Source organism: Bos indicus, chromosome 4 (assembly GCF_029378745.1).
Source record: "Bos indicus isolate NIAB-ARS_2022 breed Sahiwal x Tharparkar chromosome 4, NIAB-ARS_B.indTharparkar_mat_pri_1.0, whole genome shotgun sequence".
NCBI classification, from domain to species: domain Eukaryota; kingdom Metazoa; phylum Chordata; class Mammalia; order Artiodactyla; family Bovidae; genus Bos; species Bos indicus.
The window spans coordinates 60,125,084-60,142,534 of record NC_091763.1 but is presented as its reverse complement, the minus strand read 5'-3'; the positions used below and the strand labels follow the sequence as shown (position 1 = coordinate 60,142,534).

Here is a 17,451-nt window from a genome sequence, read left to right as displayed (position 1 = left end):
GAAAGATGCACACACCACACAGCTCTCCGTGCAAGCCCGTGGCCAGAAGCTGATGCTCCTTCCATCCTGAGGCCAAGTCCCTGGCTTCCAGCCCTGTTACCACACACCTGCCCAGGAGGGGTGGGGTGGGGGAGAACTAATGAGATGGGGAACATTGTATTCTCTTAGTGGTTGTTGAAAAGTTCCTCTCAGACGAGGTCTACCTCGATGCAGAAATGCATTTAAGATCTCCACTTGAGTAGAAATAGTTCTGGGGCTGGAGAAAGGAAGTATGTGGAGGGGGAGAAGCTCTGTCTTGGTGGAGGTAGGAGAGAAGAACATGAGGCAGGGAGGGACGAGGGAGGTGGCAGATGGAGTGGGCTGGGTGAAGCTAGCTTTCCCTCGTGTACTCCAGATCTCTGTACATGTAACGGCCATAAGCTGCTTGTTGTGGTTAGTTTCTTATAAAAAAGCTGTCGTAGGTTGATTTTTGGTTGTCACCAGGTGAAACCAACACAGCAAAGGAGGACAAAGGGGCAGGAGCAGCAGGACATGGAGAACTTTAGGTCCAGGACTGGGGGGGCAGCCTTAGATGTTCCCACGCCTGGATGTTATTGGCATCAATTTCGATTTGAAATTGATTCACCTCCTCTCTCGCTGCTATCTCTCTTGCTTCTCTGCATCCCAACACTGGCTGCTCCCCAGCCCTGCACAGGGCATTGCTACCAGCTGCTCCCTCCCCAGATACTTTGTCTTCTTGAATGGGACCTTCCCCAGAAACCTCTCTGCCGCCTCATCTAAGATTGCACCTGCCGTCATCAACTGTTAGCACACCCCCTCTTTAATTTTCTCAGAGCTCTTATTACTCTCAGACATCTATAATACATCAATTTATTTATTTCTTGTCAGTTTCCCCTGACCAGTAGACTTGCTGTCTGGGGGCAGGGCACTTGCCTTTTCTGTGTATTTCCACATCTCCAGTTCAAGGGCGCTCAATAAATATTAGTTGAAAGGTGACATCTGGGGGCACAGTATTGAAGCCAGAGTCCCTCCTCAGGACAGATCATATTCAGCTTGCTTGGACTGGCACCAAGCTCATTTCTCAAGGGCTGCCTGCTGACCTGGAAGATGGTGTGGTTATTTTGTCTCTTCTCTCCTTCTCTACCCTTATCAACACATTTCTAGAGCCTTTGGGATGCTCTTAGCCCCCTTTCTACCTGCTCTCATACATATCCCTGCAACATGACATGGAGGCTATTTCCTTTCTCTTCTTCTCATCACTGACTCCAGGCTGCCCAGCATTCACCTGCCTGGGCACACACATATTCCAGTGACCTCTTGGCCCCTGATTTGGAATTTGTACTTTTATCTGCTCTGGGTTTGAATTTTGGCTCTTAGCTGATTAAGGATGAGACCATGGAAATCACTCACCCCTCTGTCTCAGTTTCTAAATCTGAGTCAATGGTTTTATCGACCTCAAAGGATGAGTGAGCTCCTGCCCCATGCTCCCTCCTAAACTGGCAAAGGGCTTGGTAAGTGACAGCCATTGTTGTCATTCAGCCTCTGGAGCACTTGGAGAGCTCCCATACAGGAGGATGGGGCAAGGGGGACATTCAAGTCTACCTTCTCTTGATAAATGTTATCATGAAATGCTTCGACATTAGCCAGACATCATGGCAGAGATTCAACTTGTAGCCTCAGTATCTTCCACAGTTATTATCCTGACACACTCCTTGTGACTCATGGCCCCTTACAGCGAGTGCACTTTTGGTCTTGCCCCCAGGGTGGTGAGTTTCTAGTTTAGAAAGGAAAAAAAATAAGAACATCTCTGTGTTTTTCAGATCACCCAGAGGTGGATTCTGAGGCAAGTACCTCAGTGTGTGTGTGTGTATTAGTCGCTCAGTCATGTCCAACTCTTTGTGACCCCATGGACTATAGCCCGACAGCCTCCTCTGTCCATGGAATTCCACAGGGATGAATACTGGAGTGGGTAGCCATTCCCTTCTCCCGAGGATCTTCTCAACCCATGACCAAACTTGAGTCTTCTGCATTGCAGGCAGGTTCTTTACCATCTGAGCCACCAGGGAAGCAAGTACCTCAGTGCTGGTGGCTTATTAGAAGGTGATCCCAGGAATCAGAAGCAGGGTATGAAGCAGTGAGACAGAAGAGAAAGCCAATGACACATCCATGGGTGAGGCAGCTGTGGGCACAGCAGAGACTTGGTCCACCAGGGCCTCTCAAGAAACTGTGGAACATGTCTCAGGACTGTGCCAGCCAGGCATGGGGAGGTGGGCATTTATCCTGGGTCCTCCTGGGGGAGTTAATCCCCCATATGCCCTGCTTCTACTTGTATGCAACCTGTATTGCTAAGAAAGCCCCAGGCAAGACACCGAGAGATGCAGGCGCTCCAGGTTGGAAGCTGTCAGCCTCCAGATTGTCAGCCTCAGCTCTAAGTCAACATGGAGGTGGGCTGAGGGCACAGGGGACTTGCCACAGTTTGGATTCCAGGAAGCTGACTCTGAGATGGAGATTAGTATGCAAGATGTATTATAGGAAGAGCTCTTGGGATCAACATCTGCAGAGGACAGAAGGAAGGAGGCATGGACCAAGACAGACATTTATTTGGCTACGATGCAGTTTCAAGGGAGGTGCAGCTGACCCCTTGGGGAGCTTAGAAACAAGGATGGCTCTTTAGAGTTGTTCTGAGTTGGAGCAAAGGAGAAGGGTATTTACATCCCCCTGCGGACCAATCTTTGGATGAGGGTTGTCCATGGGCAGTTCCTGGACAGGGCTCAGAGCTGAGTGCTATTGGCCAACTGCCTACTGAACAACCAGGAAAACAGGCCCTTAATTTCTGAAGGGAGACCTAGGTTATACACCACAGCATCTTCCATGGACATCAGCAGCGTCTGCATTATGCAATTTGGAAGGGAGAAGCAGAGGCGGAGAAAGCTCAAGGTCCAAAGCCCAGGTCTTTGACCGTGAATCTGGGCTGGAGGCCAGCAGTTGAGAGCTTACTTTTCCTCAGGATAAGAAAATTACCAAAGCCCCACTGCTATCCAGACTTTAAAATATGACATGCACATCCATCTAGGATTGTCAGATTTATTTGGATTCATCACTTGATGTGAAAATACTAGATCTGGTTTCTCTTAACTCATTATCTGTGGTGGCAGTGGTGGTGATGCTGATAAAAAGTCATGAAAATCACAGTGACAACAGGCTGAAGCCAGGTTCCCCAAACCCATTATGAGCCATCTGATTTTGAGGTGGCTTCCAATAAATATATTTTCTGGTGGCCATTGAGAGAGGCACAAGAGAGAAGATCCAAAGTGGATGAGTGGTCACGGATGCTTAGGTTTTTCTGACAGAGAGAACAGCACTTTGTGGGCTTGTGGAAAAGGACTTAAAGTGATGACTGTGTTCATTTAGTTGCTCTGCTGCTGCTGCTGCTGCTAAGTCGCTTCAGTCGACCAAAAAAAAAAAAAAAACAAAAAACCAAAACCCTACATTTCCTTAAAATTCTTTACCAGCTTCCCTAAAATTCAGACTGGATTAAAAGATGTTGGAGGTTATCTCTGAGCAGTTTTGCTGTTGTTTCTTGGCCAAAACAAAATACATTTTGTTGACATAAATAGCTGCAATGATGATACAAGTATTTCTGGGTCCTGAGCATCCTCAGAAGATCCAGAAGTGCCTGTGAATCATCTTACTAGCATTACACATCTGCCTTCACCTCCGTCCACCCAGGGCACATTTGCAGTTTGATATCACAGTAATGGTTTCTTGGCTAATTTTTCTTGAGCTCTACACTAGGCTGCACAGGATTCCATGATTCCTGAGTTTGAAAAAGCAGTTGACAAATCCACCAAGGTAAAGTACCATCCACACTGAAAACTATTTGTGAAGTGGAAACTCTCTCTCGGTATTTGTGATTCATTCATTGATGCTTTGACCAAAATACCGTGTCACAGGTTAACAGAGGATATGATCGGGAAAGATGGCAAGAAATGTGCTCTTTTGCACAATCCTGCGTTGGGGGTGGTGGGAGTGGGGGCATCTATAACTGTGCGCTACTCTCTGTAGCTCAAGGTGGGCTTTGTAAAACAAGGAGGACGTGGTGGCTTTGAGTGAGGTCTTGGGATACTATATTTAAAACTCTTAGTCTTAAAGGCAGGAAAAGTCTCCAAAGGTAACACCAACCCTCCAGGAGCAAGGAGGGAAGAGACAGGCAAATAGTTTTGTTCTTGGGGTGGTTTTACTTTAGGGACAAGCAGAAAAGACAAGCAGTTTGCATCCTGTGCATACTAAGTCGCTTCAGTTGTGTTCAACTCTGTACAATCCCATGGACTGTAGCCCTAAAGGCTCCTCTGTCCATGGATTCTCCAGGCAAGAATACTGGAGTGGGTTGCCATGCCCTTCTCCAGGGCATCTTCCCATCTCAAGGATTGAATCCACGTCTCTATGTCTCCTGCATTAGCAGGCAGGTTCTTTACCACTAGTGCCACCGGGGAAGCTAATTACAGTGTGGGTCTCGGCTATTGTGTGCTCAGAAATATTCAAGTCACTTTTATGCTAATTTGTATTTTAGCAGGAGCTTGGGTCTGTTAGGTAGTTAGAATAGGAAAAAGGAGTCCAGAATGGCGGTGGCTAAGAGACAAGGAAGGGAAAAGCCCGTGAAAATAGAACAAAGGAAGGTCCGAGGACCAGAGTGAGGACCTCAGAACAAACAGCAGTCCTGGCTAGCCCAGTTTACATAGGGCAGGCCTAGGGGGAGGAATGGAGAAGGCAATGGCACCCCACTCCAGTACTCTTGCCTGGAAAATCCCATGGACGGAGGAGCCTGGTAGGCTACAGTCCATGGGGTTGCAAAGAGTCCAACATGAATGAGCAACTTCACTTTCACTTTTCACTTACGTGCATTGGAGAAGGAAATGGCAACCCACTCCAGTGTTCTTGCCTGGAGAATCCCAGGGACGGGGGAGCCTGGTGGGCTGCCATCTATGGGGTTGCACAGAGTCGGACACGACTGAAGTGACTTAGCAGCAGCAGCAGAGGGAAGGAAAAACATATAAAAAGAGGAGCCAAAGGGCTGGGGGTCTCTTTCTCTCCTGTGTGCGCTCTCGTTCTCTCTCTCTTCTCTTCTCATCTTTTGGGTCAACATGCCCTCATGAAGTGAGTTAGCAGCAGCAGCAGCAGTCCTCACACCTCGAGGATGTACTTTCCTTTATTTTCTAAATAAAACTGGTCTGTCCAAGAACTATAACAAAGACTGTCCAAGAGCTGTCATGTGCTGAGGGCTTTAATTCCGTCGCTTCAAATCTTTGTTGTGATGAAACAGAACCAATGAGATTACACTCCCCTAACAGGTCCATTCTGAAAGTTAGGTTTTGGGGTAGGCAAGAACAAAGTGTTTGGAATATGATATAAAATATGCTGATGCAAATATTCACTGGCTTCTCCTCTAGGTACTTGGCCATAGTCCTTGGTGGAGGTCTGGGGGCCTCAAAGGAACCACGTCCTTATAAGAAGCCACCTCTGTGCCCATCAGAGCAGCATAAGTAATTTTGGAAATGGGGGTGTAGGAATTAGAGGTGGCAGCCACACGAGGGGTTTTCTCTCCATCTTGATCATCTCTTACACTCTGGATTGACATTTGAGAGCACTGTCACCTACTCAAGTGATTCCACATCACAGGCAGGACAACGAGCAGTAGACCAGGAAATGGACCTGAAAATGGTTGCAGTTACTCACTTTGGGCAAAAGAGTTGTAAATGTCAGAGCAGAGCACAGAACCAGGACTTGGATTCCAGTGTGTAGTGCTTTCTGGCAAGTGGTAATGATTTGTGTCTCCTCTGAGGTTCAACCTTGCCTTCCATTTCTGTATACCCAGATTGCGCTCTCTCCCTATGTGTCTATCTACCTACCTATCTATCCATCCACCTATCTTCCTATCTATCCATACATACATACATGTAAAAGAGGGTCTAACATGCAAGTTATTCTTTTAAACAAGGAATGAAGTTGATTGCTGGACAATAGTCAAATAGCTATTACTGGTGAAATATCTCATTTAAGCTACACAAATTCATCATTTTTTTTTAATATTCCCCTAAAGCATAATATGAACTGTATGTCAAGATGAAAATAATCAGTGAGAATAATTATACAAGGGGACAGTTTTAATTTAGAAAAAAAAATAAGAACTTTAGACATTAACAAACTCCTGCAATTAATGTTTGTTGCTGTATATAAACAATTAACATAGTAAATACCCTGACCATCAAAGCCAATTTAGCAAGGTCTCAATTTGAAAACACTCAGTTGATTATTTGTTTGAGTGACTCTATTAATAGAGTGAAGTATGGTGTTATTAAGTGAAAATGAACTTGAGAATATAGGCTGTTGTTAGAAAGTGTTATTCTATCATAGAATTAATCAGACCCCAGCCTTTATTATTAAAAAGCAGAGAACAATAGCCCTAGGAGGCCAGAAGAGGATGCCATCTAACCTCCAGGGAAGGCATAAAGCTTCTTTGCATTAACCCCACTGCATCCCAGATGAGAGGAATCTTATGTGAATGGATCTAAGTCCAGGGATATTTATTGACTCCAAGCACTTAGAGGTGGAGATTTTTGAGAGACAAGGAAAGAAAGCTGAGATTGCAGCTCAGAATGGAAAGTTTGCCCTTTTCTTTTCTGCAGATTTATTCTCCTTCCTCCAGAGACTATCTCTCTGAAAAGAGTGAGGCTCTGTGTCCTCTTACAAGCTTTTTCCTCTTGGCCTCCTCCTACCCCCATGGGCCTGTTCGTCAGATTCATACTCCACCTCCTTCTTCCTTGTTTTTACTTGGCACAGTTTTCCTTGGAATGGCCTAACCTGGCCATTCAACTGGCAATAATTAGAGGGCTAGACTACGAGTTTGGACCCAAAGGAAATGCACAGAGGAAGTATCTCTCTCAGCTTTGCCCCTACATCTCATAGCTGTCAAATGTAAGCAAGAACAGTCACTGAGTCTCCATTAAAGGTTCCATATTGGGTCTAGTCCCAAAGTCCCACTTAGTGATAAAGAGATACTTTGCCTAGTCTTATTATGCTATGTATGTGGATCCTTGGTGCATTAATTATCTACTGCTAGAAAATAAATTACCCCAAAGACCCCTGGGTTGGGAAGATCCCCTGGAGAAGGAAATGGCAATCCACTCCAGGACTATTGCCTGGAAAATCCCACGGACAGAGGAGCATGGTAGGCTACAGTCCATGGGATTGCAAAGAGTCGGACACGACTGAGTGACTTCACTTTCACTTTAATGACTTAAAACAATAAACATGTATTGTCTCACATAAATGTTTTTTGAGGTCTATTCCAAGTAGCTTTGCTGGGGGCTTCTGGTATAGCCCTTTTGTGAGACTGCATTCATAAGCTGGGCTGGGGCCACGATCATCTGAAGGCTACACTGGGGCTTGAACGTGAATTCCAAGATGGCACCCTCTTGGGCCTGTTAGGAGGAAGTCTGGCTCAATGTATTGGTGTTTATGGGCAGGAGTCAAATTCTGTATCACTTTAACCTCTCTATAGGACTGACTGAGTGTCTTTTTGATGTGGCAGCTGGCACTTGCTCAGAGTAAGTGACTCTAGAGAGAAGACAGAGTGAGCAAGGAGGAAGCTACAGTGCTTTTTATGACCCAGTCTTAGTCACACAGCATCATTTGTATGTGTTAGAACTTGAGCCCACACTCAGGGGTAGGGGAATTAGGTTCTACCTTTTGAAGGGAGGCGCATCAGAGAATTTGTAGGCATGTTTAAAACCACTGCACAACCCAGAGACTGCTACTGTCACCAGCTTCTGTGTGTCTCCTGTTATGTTGGGCACAAAGCTACGTCTTAGATCCTCATCCCTTTCAGTCAGTGGAGTCAAAGGAATGTGAGCAGAGGGGATGCACGCCTCTTGTAGATAAGTCTGTCCCTTCAAAGGCTCACACTGCCCCTCTCCCTCCCCATAGTGACCTTGGAGACACATCACAAATGTTGCCCTGAGCTCCTGGCATCACAAGCTGGGAGGAGCCCTAGAGTTCAAACCAGAATCTCTTTTCTGTCAGCAGTGGTCTGTGATCTGAGAATGCAATACCCTTTATCATTTTAACATGCAGATTTCTGGGTTTATGTCTTATGGTAGCTGGATTTATTCACTTTAACAGAACCTCAACAGGGACTTACAGAATTGATGTTGGATATGTGTGAGTGCATGGAAACTGTGTCATTTTTTACATATTGGCATGGAAAGTTTCTGGAAAAAATACAAATTACGATGTTATGATAATTTGGGGATAACTTTCCTTCTTTTGAATATTTTTGAGGGTATTTTCTGATGTTTGTCATAAAAATGTAGCTTACCTTTATTTTTAAAAATTTTATTGTGGCTTAATTGACATATAGTATTATTTTGGTTTCATGTCATGATGTAATGATGTGATAGGTTTATAGGATATATGATCACAGTAAGTCTAGTTAACTCTCCTCATTCTTATACATAATTACAAATTTTTTTCCTATGATTGAAACTTTTAAGATCTACTCTTTTAGCAACTTGAAATATGCAACACAGTATTATTAACTATACTCACCATGCTGTATATTACATTCTCTGGGACTTTATTTTATACCTGGAAGCTTATACTTTTTGACCTTCTTCACCCATTTCACCTACTTTCTACTTCTGGGAACCATCAATCTGTTCTCTGTATCTATGAGCTTTTTTTTTTTTTTTTTTTTTAAACTATTTCACTTATAAGGAAGATCATACAACATTTGTCTTTCTCTGTGTTCCTTATTTCACTTAGTATTATGCCCTCAAGGTCCATCCATGTTGTCTCAAGTGCAAAATTTCTTAAGATTTCATTCCTTTCTATGGCTTTATCTTTATCCATGTATCCATTGATGGATGCTTAGATTGTTTCCATATCTTGGCTCTTATAAAGAGTGCTGCAGAGAACATGGGAGTCCAGATTTCTTTTTGAATTAGTGTTTTGATTTTCTTTGGATAAATACCCAGAAGTGGAATTGTGAGATCATCCAGTAGTTGCATTTTTAATTTTTTGAAGAACTTTCATACTATCTTCCACAGTTGCTGATCCAATCTACTTTCCCAACAACAGTGCACAAGGGCTCCATCTTCCCCACTTCTTTGCCTATCATTTTAATTCATTCTTGGTTTCACTTTTGCATTTTGTATTTCTTGCCTTCTTGTACTTTTATATTTTTGCCAGTTCTGCAAGTTCCCTTTGTGTCTCTTCTTCCATCTCAACCACTTCTGTTCTTATGGTTCCCTGATCCTGTTTCCTAGAGGTCAAGCCCTCGGGGTCTTTTTGAAGACACCAACTTAATGTCCTCTATAATTTTCTTTCCTATTCTTTTCTTCCTTCTTCCCTTCCTTCCTCCTTCTCTCTTTTGTTGTTGAAAGCCATTTTTAGATATATGCTTTTCTGTATTTTCAGGGAGCATTACCTTTTCCATATGTTTCAAGATGTTTTATGAATTACCTTGTGATTGTTTTTCTGTTTTCACACACTTCAATAGGAAACATTTTTTTCCCCCTAGGCAAACAGTTAATATGCTTTGCCTTACAGGATCTCAAAGAGAAGAAAAGTAAGAAGGGTACCTACCACCCGGGCCCGCCATGGCAGCGTGTATCAAGACATTCTAACAATTGGGAATACTAAACCTCATGTCAAAGGGACACCTGCAGTATTCTGGGGTTGTACAGCAGAGGGCAAGTAATACTGCCTAGAACAATCAGGGAAGCTTTGAAAAGAATGTTGGATTTGAGTCCTGTGTTGAAGAATGGGTCATAACTCAGTAGAGTAGAAAAGGAAAGCATATCAGTAAAGTTGTGGAGATGAAGAGAGAGAGTGAGTAGTTTGGGATCTTGATCATATGCGATGATATCTGAGGGCAGGAGATGATGGCAGAGGGGTAGGCAGAGGCCATCATGAAGGGACTCATGGGCCATGCTGATGATTGTAGTGTTTACTTGAAAGACGAAAAAGTAGCAACCATTGTCGGGAGGCTGTGAACAGCTGTGCATTCGATAAAGCTCTCCAGAGGGCATGAGGGCTGTGTGGAGGATGGAGAGAGGGCATCACTGGAGGAGGGGTGATTCCCACATTCCTAAGAGATTTCTGTAGATTCAAGAGCACCTGGGCAAGAGGCTGCCAATTATTGTGAACATACATTTGAATGGTACTTCATTCAAAAGAATCCAATTAACCATTTTTCTTCCTTCTATATAAATATAAATATTTCTACTATATGAAGGATTTAAGACAGTTCCAGTTAAAAACATATTTTATGTGTGATGGGCATGTACCTTGTTGGCAAGAGAAGGGGGAGACAGAGATGAGACAGTTGGATGTCATCACTGACTTAATGGACATGAGTTTGAGCAAACTCAGAAAGATAGTGAAGGACAGGGAAGCCTGGCATGCTACAGTTCATGGGGTCACAAAAAATTGGACATGACTGAGCAACTGAACAACAATCTTTTTGCAGGCTGTCTTTGCCTGTTCCCTTGTGGTTCAGATGGTGAAGAATCTGCCTGCAACGCAGGAGACATGGTTTTCATCCCAGGGTCGAGAAGATTTCCTGGAGGAGGTAATGGCTACCCATTCCAGTAACCTTGCCTGGAGAAGTCCCTGGTGGGCTACAGTCCTTGGGGTTGCAAAGAGTCAGACACAACAGAGCAACTAACATATATACATTTGCCTTTGGATAATCTGAAAATCTCCTCAGTGGTTAAAATGATGAGAAGCGTTTCATTTCACCTTAAAGCACTTTCATGCCAATTTCACCTCTGTGTCTCCCACGTCCCATTCTCTGACATTAACATTCAAGTCAGTGTGTGTCTGTCGCCTGGGCTCTGCCTGCTAGGACCTGGGAAGGTGTGTAAACCTGCCAGTTCCCATCCCAGGACCTCATACTCTCTGCCCCATCGTGGCATCTGCCAGGCTGTGTTTGTTCACTGGGCCTTTTGGCAGCTCCAGTTGCTTGTGAAAATAAGATCATTTGTGTTAGACAAAGAAGCGCTGCCAAAATGTCGAGCTTTGTGCTGTTGTCAGGTGGCGGCAGGTGCTCTGCGTGGAGTGCCAGCTGTGTCATTAGCAGTTACCTTATGGCAGGTTTGTTGTGTGGGTAAAACCTTTCTCCATAATCCCCCCTTTGCATAGGAGCAGAGATGCCCAGGGAGTAAAATTGTCTGGCTGTGTTCCTTGGCCCCAGGGAGTCTTTGTGTTGTTGGGATTAGACAATATCTTTCCTGTCGATGATTGTCATACTATGGGATGCTTAAAATCAGCAGGAAGGGAGCTTCTCCTTGAAACCCAGAGGTCAGTGAGTGAGGAATAATCTTTGGGGCAAAAGGTGTCCCAGAAATGTCTTACTCTGAAGAAGCTTATGGGGAGTTTTACTGCATTGCAATTTCTCTCAGTCGTTGAGTGGACCTGTTTGGGCCTCTATGGTTTATATGAGTTGGCTAAGGCTGTCATCACAAATGACTACAGACTGGGTGGCTTAAACAACAGAAATCCATCTATTGTCCTGAAGTTCTGGGGGCTGTGTATCCAAGATCAAGGTGCTGTTGGATTGGGTTGTGGTGAGACCATCTTGCCATCTTCTCACTGTGTCCTCATTCAGCCTTCCCCTGGTGAATTCAAGCTGGGTGAGTAGGAGTTTCCTGGGACTGACGTCTTTAATGTGAACTGCATATAAAACAACACATTTTGTTTAGTTGTATCGACTATTTGATTTCACTGTGAAGGAGAGACAGCAGCTAAGATTTGCTCCGAGGCTGCATGGGCCAGGTACTCTGCTGTGAGTTTCTTTACAAATCTTCTCACTCCACTCTTACTCCACTGTGAGATGAGTGCTATGCTTATCCTCTTTCTACTGATATGGAAACTCGAAACTCAAGGCTTAGAGATGGTAAATATATTGATTGATTCAAGGTCTCACAGGTAAAAAAACAAATGCCTTAAGGAGGAAATAAAAGTGGCTTGACTTAGGTTTGGAGATAATATTAACAACAATAATGATTTGCTGAGTACTTACTACGTATCAGTTATGGTTCTAAGCACTTTTCGTGTATTAATTTATGTAATTCCCACCTTCACTCTGATAGATAGATGCAATTCTGATCATCTCTATATTTTAACTGAGGAAACTGAGGAGAAGAGTTGAAATAATTTGTCTTGTACCATCCAGTAACACAGGCAGAGCGAGGTGTTGAACCCCAGCCGTCTAGCTCCAGGGCACTTTCTCATGACCTATGGTTAGAGGATCCACACAGGGGTGAGAAGAGTCTGACTGATTTCATGCCATCTGCCTCTCCTCCAGTCTACTCTTATCTTACTAATTCAGGGAAATATGTAATTCAGGTGAAATCAATTCATAATAGATACCAAAGGATGTTTATGGATAAAAATAAGTCACAAAAGTACAATGTGGGGGATGTGCTGGATAAAGTGTGTGTGTGTCGGCAACCATGATTGCAATGATTTGCCATTGCAATAGAGCTGATGGGGTTTCTGTACATAAAATGTCTCAGGCTGCTTTTTGCAGTATATTCTTTTTCCTATTAGCTGCCTCCCTGAGTCATTCCCCCAACGTCAGTCCAAACTCTGGGTTGGGGAGAATTGCCCTAGCTCATCTTATACTGAAAATTGTTCTACATGTAGTAATGTTGACCCAATGCTAATGACCAATCCACAGGGCATCTAAATGGGGACTGTGTGGGTGTGGAAGGGAGGGGCCGCTTAGACCTCAGCCTGAGAATTGACGTGCTTTGGGAGTGAGGGGAGGGCTGAATCTGAAGCAGTGTTCACCAACTATGTGCCCATCAATCACCTTGGGATCTTGATAAAATGCAGATTCTGATTCAGTGGGGCTGGGATGGGGCCCATCATTTGACATTTCTAAAAGCTCCTAGGTGATGCTGATGCTGCTGGTCCAAGGATCACATCTGGAGAAGCAAGGTCTACCTGTTATAGACAGAATAGATGTTGAGTACCACTTCTAATGGACAGGCTAGTGCCCTTGAGAGCAGCTGATGGAAGAAAGAAGAGCAGATGAGCCAAAATGTAGGGAAAGCCAAGCCATTTTGCCCATGTCTCTCACCCATGACAGCTCCCAGAGCTACTGAGTAGCATGGGATAATAATTGATATTATTGAGGGGCTAACTTTCTTTTGAAAATAGGTCATTATCTTCTGGATTATACATTGAATAAATTAGGAAGGTGTGAAACATCTGTTAAAAATATTTCCATCAAAATTTTTACATTAAAAACAAAAAGTGAGAGTTGCAGATAGTGAACATCTGTTGGAAAGAAAAAAATACCTCTGTAGATTTCCCAAAGGATTAGGTCAATAAAGTGTTATTTAAACTTGTAAAGCCATTTGTTAAGGTCTTGTGGTGCCATGGGTTCTAGCGGTGAGATAAAATTTCAAGAAAACAACAGATGTTCCTCCCTTTCTTCAATTTGCTAGTTGTTCCCAGATCGCTCACCCATTGAGCCATCCATGGTTCTGGGAGATGGTGGGTTCAGATCAGTCAAGTTTCTGAATAGAGTTAACTATTTTGAAAACTGCTGGTAATAGAGCTAGAGCCAAAATTTGGAGAGAAAAAGTTTTTTGAATTTTTAGGGAATGAGGAAGTATTCAGTATGATGGAAGAGCCTGTTTTTGCTTCCTCAGGAATATTCAGTGGCTTGTGACTCATTGGTACAGGAGGACGCTCAAGGCAGACAGGAAAGCTTTGACTCTACTATTTCAGCAGTTTGGTGGCAGTGGGGTCAGATATGCCTATGAACGAAGATCCAACAGGACAAGAACACTGTTCTAGATGTCAGCACGCATGGGCCCATATGGAGGAGGAGACAGGGACCCCTCACGCTGCACTGCAAACCTCCGTGCCCCAGAAACTAAGCTCACCTCCAGGGAGAGGCCCAGTGAGTGGGGTAAAATATTATATTGACCATTTACCCAAAGAAAAGTCTGAGGAAAAACCCAGAAGAGAAAGGTCTACCTTGAAATGTAAAATTTTAGATTCTTTCAACCAGTAAAAATTAGGGTTTGAGAATAAAATAAAATACAATTATTGCAAAATATTTTCATTTTTACTTACTCAAGTTGGTGACCGTAAATCTTGTGCCTGCACTAGAATTTGGTAGTCTGAATAAAGTAACTGCTAAATAAATCCCCATTTATATCCAATGGATTTTTATTGAATTCCTAGTATGTGCCAACCACCATTCTAGGTGCTAGAGAGATAGCAGTGAACAAAATTAAGCTTCTTCTCTTTTGGGTGAGAGGAACAGATTAAGTTAAAAAAAAAAAATCTATATGCCAGGTGCTGAATTCTGTGAAGAAAAGTCAAGTAAGGTGAGGATACATTGTGCACATGATGTGGGTCCTCGTGTTGCATGGGCGGGAGGATATTTGTCTGAATGTGTGTGTGTGTGTCTGCTGGATGTTCTCTTGTACAATTTTCCATCAGCTGATCTAGGAAAACTGCACAGAAAAGTTAGTGTCTTATTTTGGAAAAACCAAACCTCTCTCTGGGGGAAAGTATTCCAGACAAAAACCCCCCAGCAAATGTCAAGGTTTGAGTGGACTTGAATGAGTGAATGACTCTACTAATTCCCCATTCTCCCAAATTTATTGTTTGGTTTTACCTATTTTTGAACTTTGTACATTTTCTCCTATGACTTGTTTTTTTCCCTTGCTTAGTATAAAGTTTTGAGTTTCCTTCATAGTCACATGTTGCTGTAGTTCACTGATTTTCCTTACTGCATCCTATTCCACTGAATGAGCTCACCACCCTTTATCCATTCTGTGGTCAGTGATCTTTTGGGTGGTTTTCTGTTTGTTTACTATTATAAAGAATCCTGCTATAAAGTACATTCTTGTGTATTTTCCATGCAAAAGTTTCTCTTTAATACTATGCCTCTCGAGCCTTCATGGCATACACTGAAATAGATGGTACTTGTTTAGCACATTGCGGCGAGGTGGAGCGGAGTTGGGGCACCTTCACAGGTATTGGTGAAAAAAGAACTATTTTTATGTTTCATAATTATGTTAAAAATTAATTTTTTAAATATTTCATAATCATTTTAGGAAAAAGTGTAACACTTCCACATACAATCTTTTCACATTTTTAAAAGAGAAACTTGAGATTTCCTCCTTAAACATACTTTTCTAAAAAAAATCAAGTTTTCTGCATGAAATAGTTACATGCAATTGTGATCAAGATTTTAAATGATGATCTCTTTACATTTTGATAGTCATCATGGACAAAAGCCATTACTCTCAAGGTTGGGAATAAAATTTTAAAACACATAATAACAATTCACGCAGGATACTTGAAGAATCAAATGGCTTTTTTTTTCTTTCACTGACAAATGTTAGGTTGAAAAATCCCTTGATAATGGCACTTCCCTGGCAGCCCAGTGGCTAAGACTTTGCCTTCCAAGGCAAAGGCATGCAGGTTTCATCCCTGGTTGGGGAACTAAGATCCCACATGCCTCGCAGCCAAACCAAACAAACAAACATAGCAGAATGAAGCAATACTGTAACAAATCTAATAAAGACTTTAAAAAAGTGTTCACATTATAAAAGGGGGTTCTTTCTAAAAAAATTTTAAATGCCTTGATAATGCAACTGGATTTCAAATTCAATTGCAATTTTTTATATCAACTGTTGCAAAATTGGGGTTTCCCAGGTGGTGTTAGAGGTAAATTGCCTGCCAGTGGAGGAGACATAAGAGATGCGGGTTCACTCCCTGGGTCTGGAAGATCCCCCGGAGAAGGAGATGACCGCTCACTGCAGTATTCTTGCCTGGAGAATCCCACCGACAGAGGGCTGCATTCCACAGGTTTGCAAAGAGTTGGACATGACTGAAGCAACTTAGGACGACTGCAAAATAATGAGGAAACACCTATTTGCTGTGGAGGCCTGTCTAGTCAGAGCAGTCCCCCTACAGCTATATGGATGTCATAAAAGAGAACATCAGCTACAATCTTATTCTTGTCCCCTCCTGGGAGTCCTGCCCTGCAACACAGAAAGGCCCATCCTCAGTTTGTACAGTTTGAGCCAAACTACCCGACTGTGTAAAAGAGTTCATGTCTGTGCCTGGGAAGACTTTATTTATTTTGTGACCTAAGAGGTAGACATCCAGAGTGGAGAGGACCCCTCTCCTGGAGGAAATGCCTATGGGAGGGAAGCTTGTGTAGGGTTTTGCTCAGCATGCTCACATCCTGCCAAGTGTCTTGTCACACCTGGGCCTCCTCCACTTCCGCATCCTCTGAGGAGCAATCGGAGGTCACAAGCAGGGGGTTCCACTGGCTGGAGAGCTTGACTGCATGTGGGAATCATCTGGATGTTTTAAGATACCAATCCCTTGGTCTCACCCCTAGAGATTCTTATTTAATTAGTCTGGATGCAGCCTGGGCACAGGATTTCTAAAAGCATGCCAGGTGATTAGGACATGCAGCAAATGTGGGGATCCACTCTAAGGAGTGGACTTAGGTTGTAGGGTTGTGGGTTTTCAGTTCTTCTTGGCAAGACCTAATTGTGTTACAAAATGGTGATACCCAGTCACCTCCCTCTAGCAGCGCATCTGAGTCCCAGATCATTATTGTCTAGCCATGTTTCACATGTTATCAACTTGGTGGGTACGAAAGAGCATTTTATTGTGATTTTAACTTGCATTGTCTTGTCTTCTCACAACACTGAGTATACTTTCATATGTTCATTAACTTTCCTGTCTTCTCTTCTGTAAAATACCCGTTCAGATCTTTTGCTCATTTTTTTGTTAGTTTGTTTGCTTTTTTCTTATTGATTTATGGACATTCTTTTATTCTGGACATGAATCTTTTGTCAGTTAAATGTCTTACAAATCTCTTTTCCCAGATTGTGCCTATCTTTTCAATATTTTATGGTATCTTAATGAGCAGAAGTGCTTAATTTTATGTAGTTGAAAACAATAGCTTTCAAAAAATAGTTTCACAATAGCTTTCAAAAGATATTTTCTTTAAAAAGTCTACTCTAAGACCATAATGATATCCTCATATGCTTTTCTTCTAAAAAATTTAAAATTTTACTTTTCATGTTTAAGCCCTTAATTTATTTCTATCTGGATTGATTTTTTATATGAAAGTAGGGATTTTCCAGGCAAGAGTACTGGAGTGGCGTGCCAGTGCCGTCTCCTGAAAGTAGGGAAGGAGGGCTCTATTTTCATTTCCTTCCCATAGGGGTCATCAGTGGTCCCAGCATCATTATTAACATATTCATTCTTTCTTCACTGATCTGCAATAGCCTATCTCTCAAGTCACAGGATAAGCTGCTGCCGCTGCTGCTAAGTCGCTTCAGTCGTGTCCGACTCTGTGCAACCCCATAGATGGCAGTCCACCAGGTTCCCCCG

General features: G+C 43.0%; 1 long non-coding RNA gene across 2 annotated transcripts in view; it reads right to left on the bottom strand.

The window, feature by feature from the left end:
• Window positions 1–17,451, bottom strand: part of LOC139182719 (uncharacterized) — a 57,027-nt gene that overhangs the window by 24,690 nt on the left and 14,886 nt on the right. The window contains exon 4 of one of the 2 annotated variants that reach the window (XR_011566251.1): window positions 14,201–15,944. The exons of the other annotated variant lie outside the window; for it this stretch is intronic. This is a non-coding gene — a long non-coding RNA (uncharacterized lncRNA). Of the gene's footprint in view, window positions 1–14,200; window positions 15,945–17,451 lie in introns of those variants that run through there. 2 annotated transcript variants of the gene reach the window in all.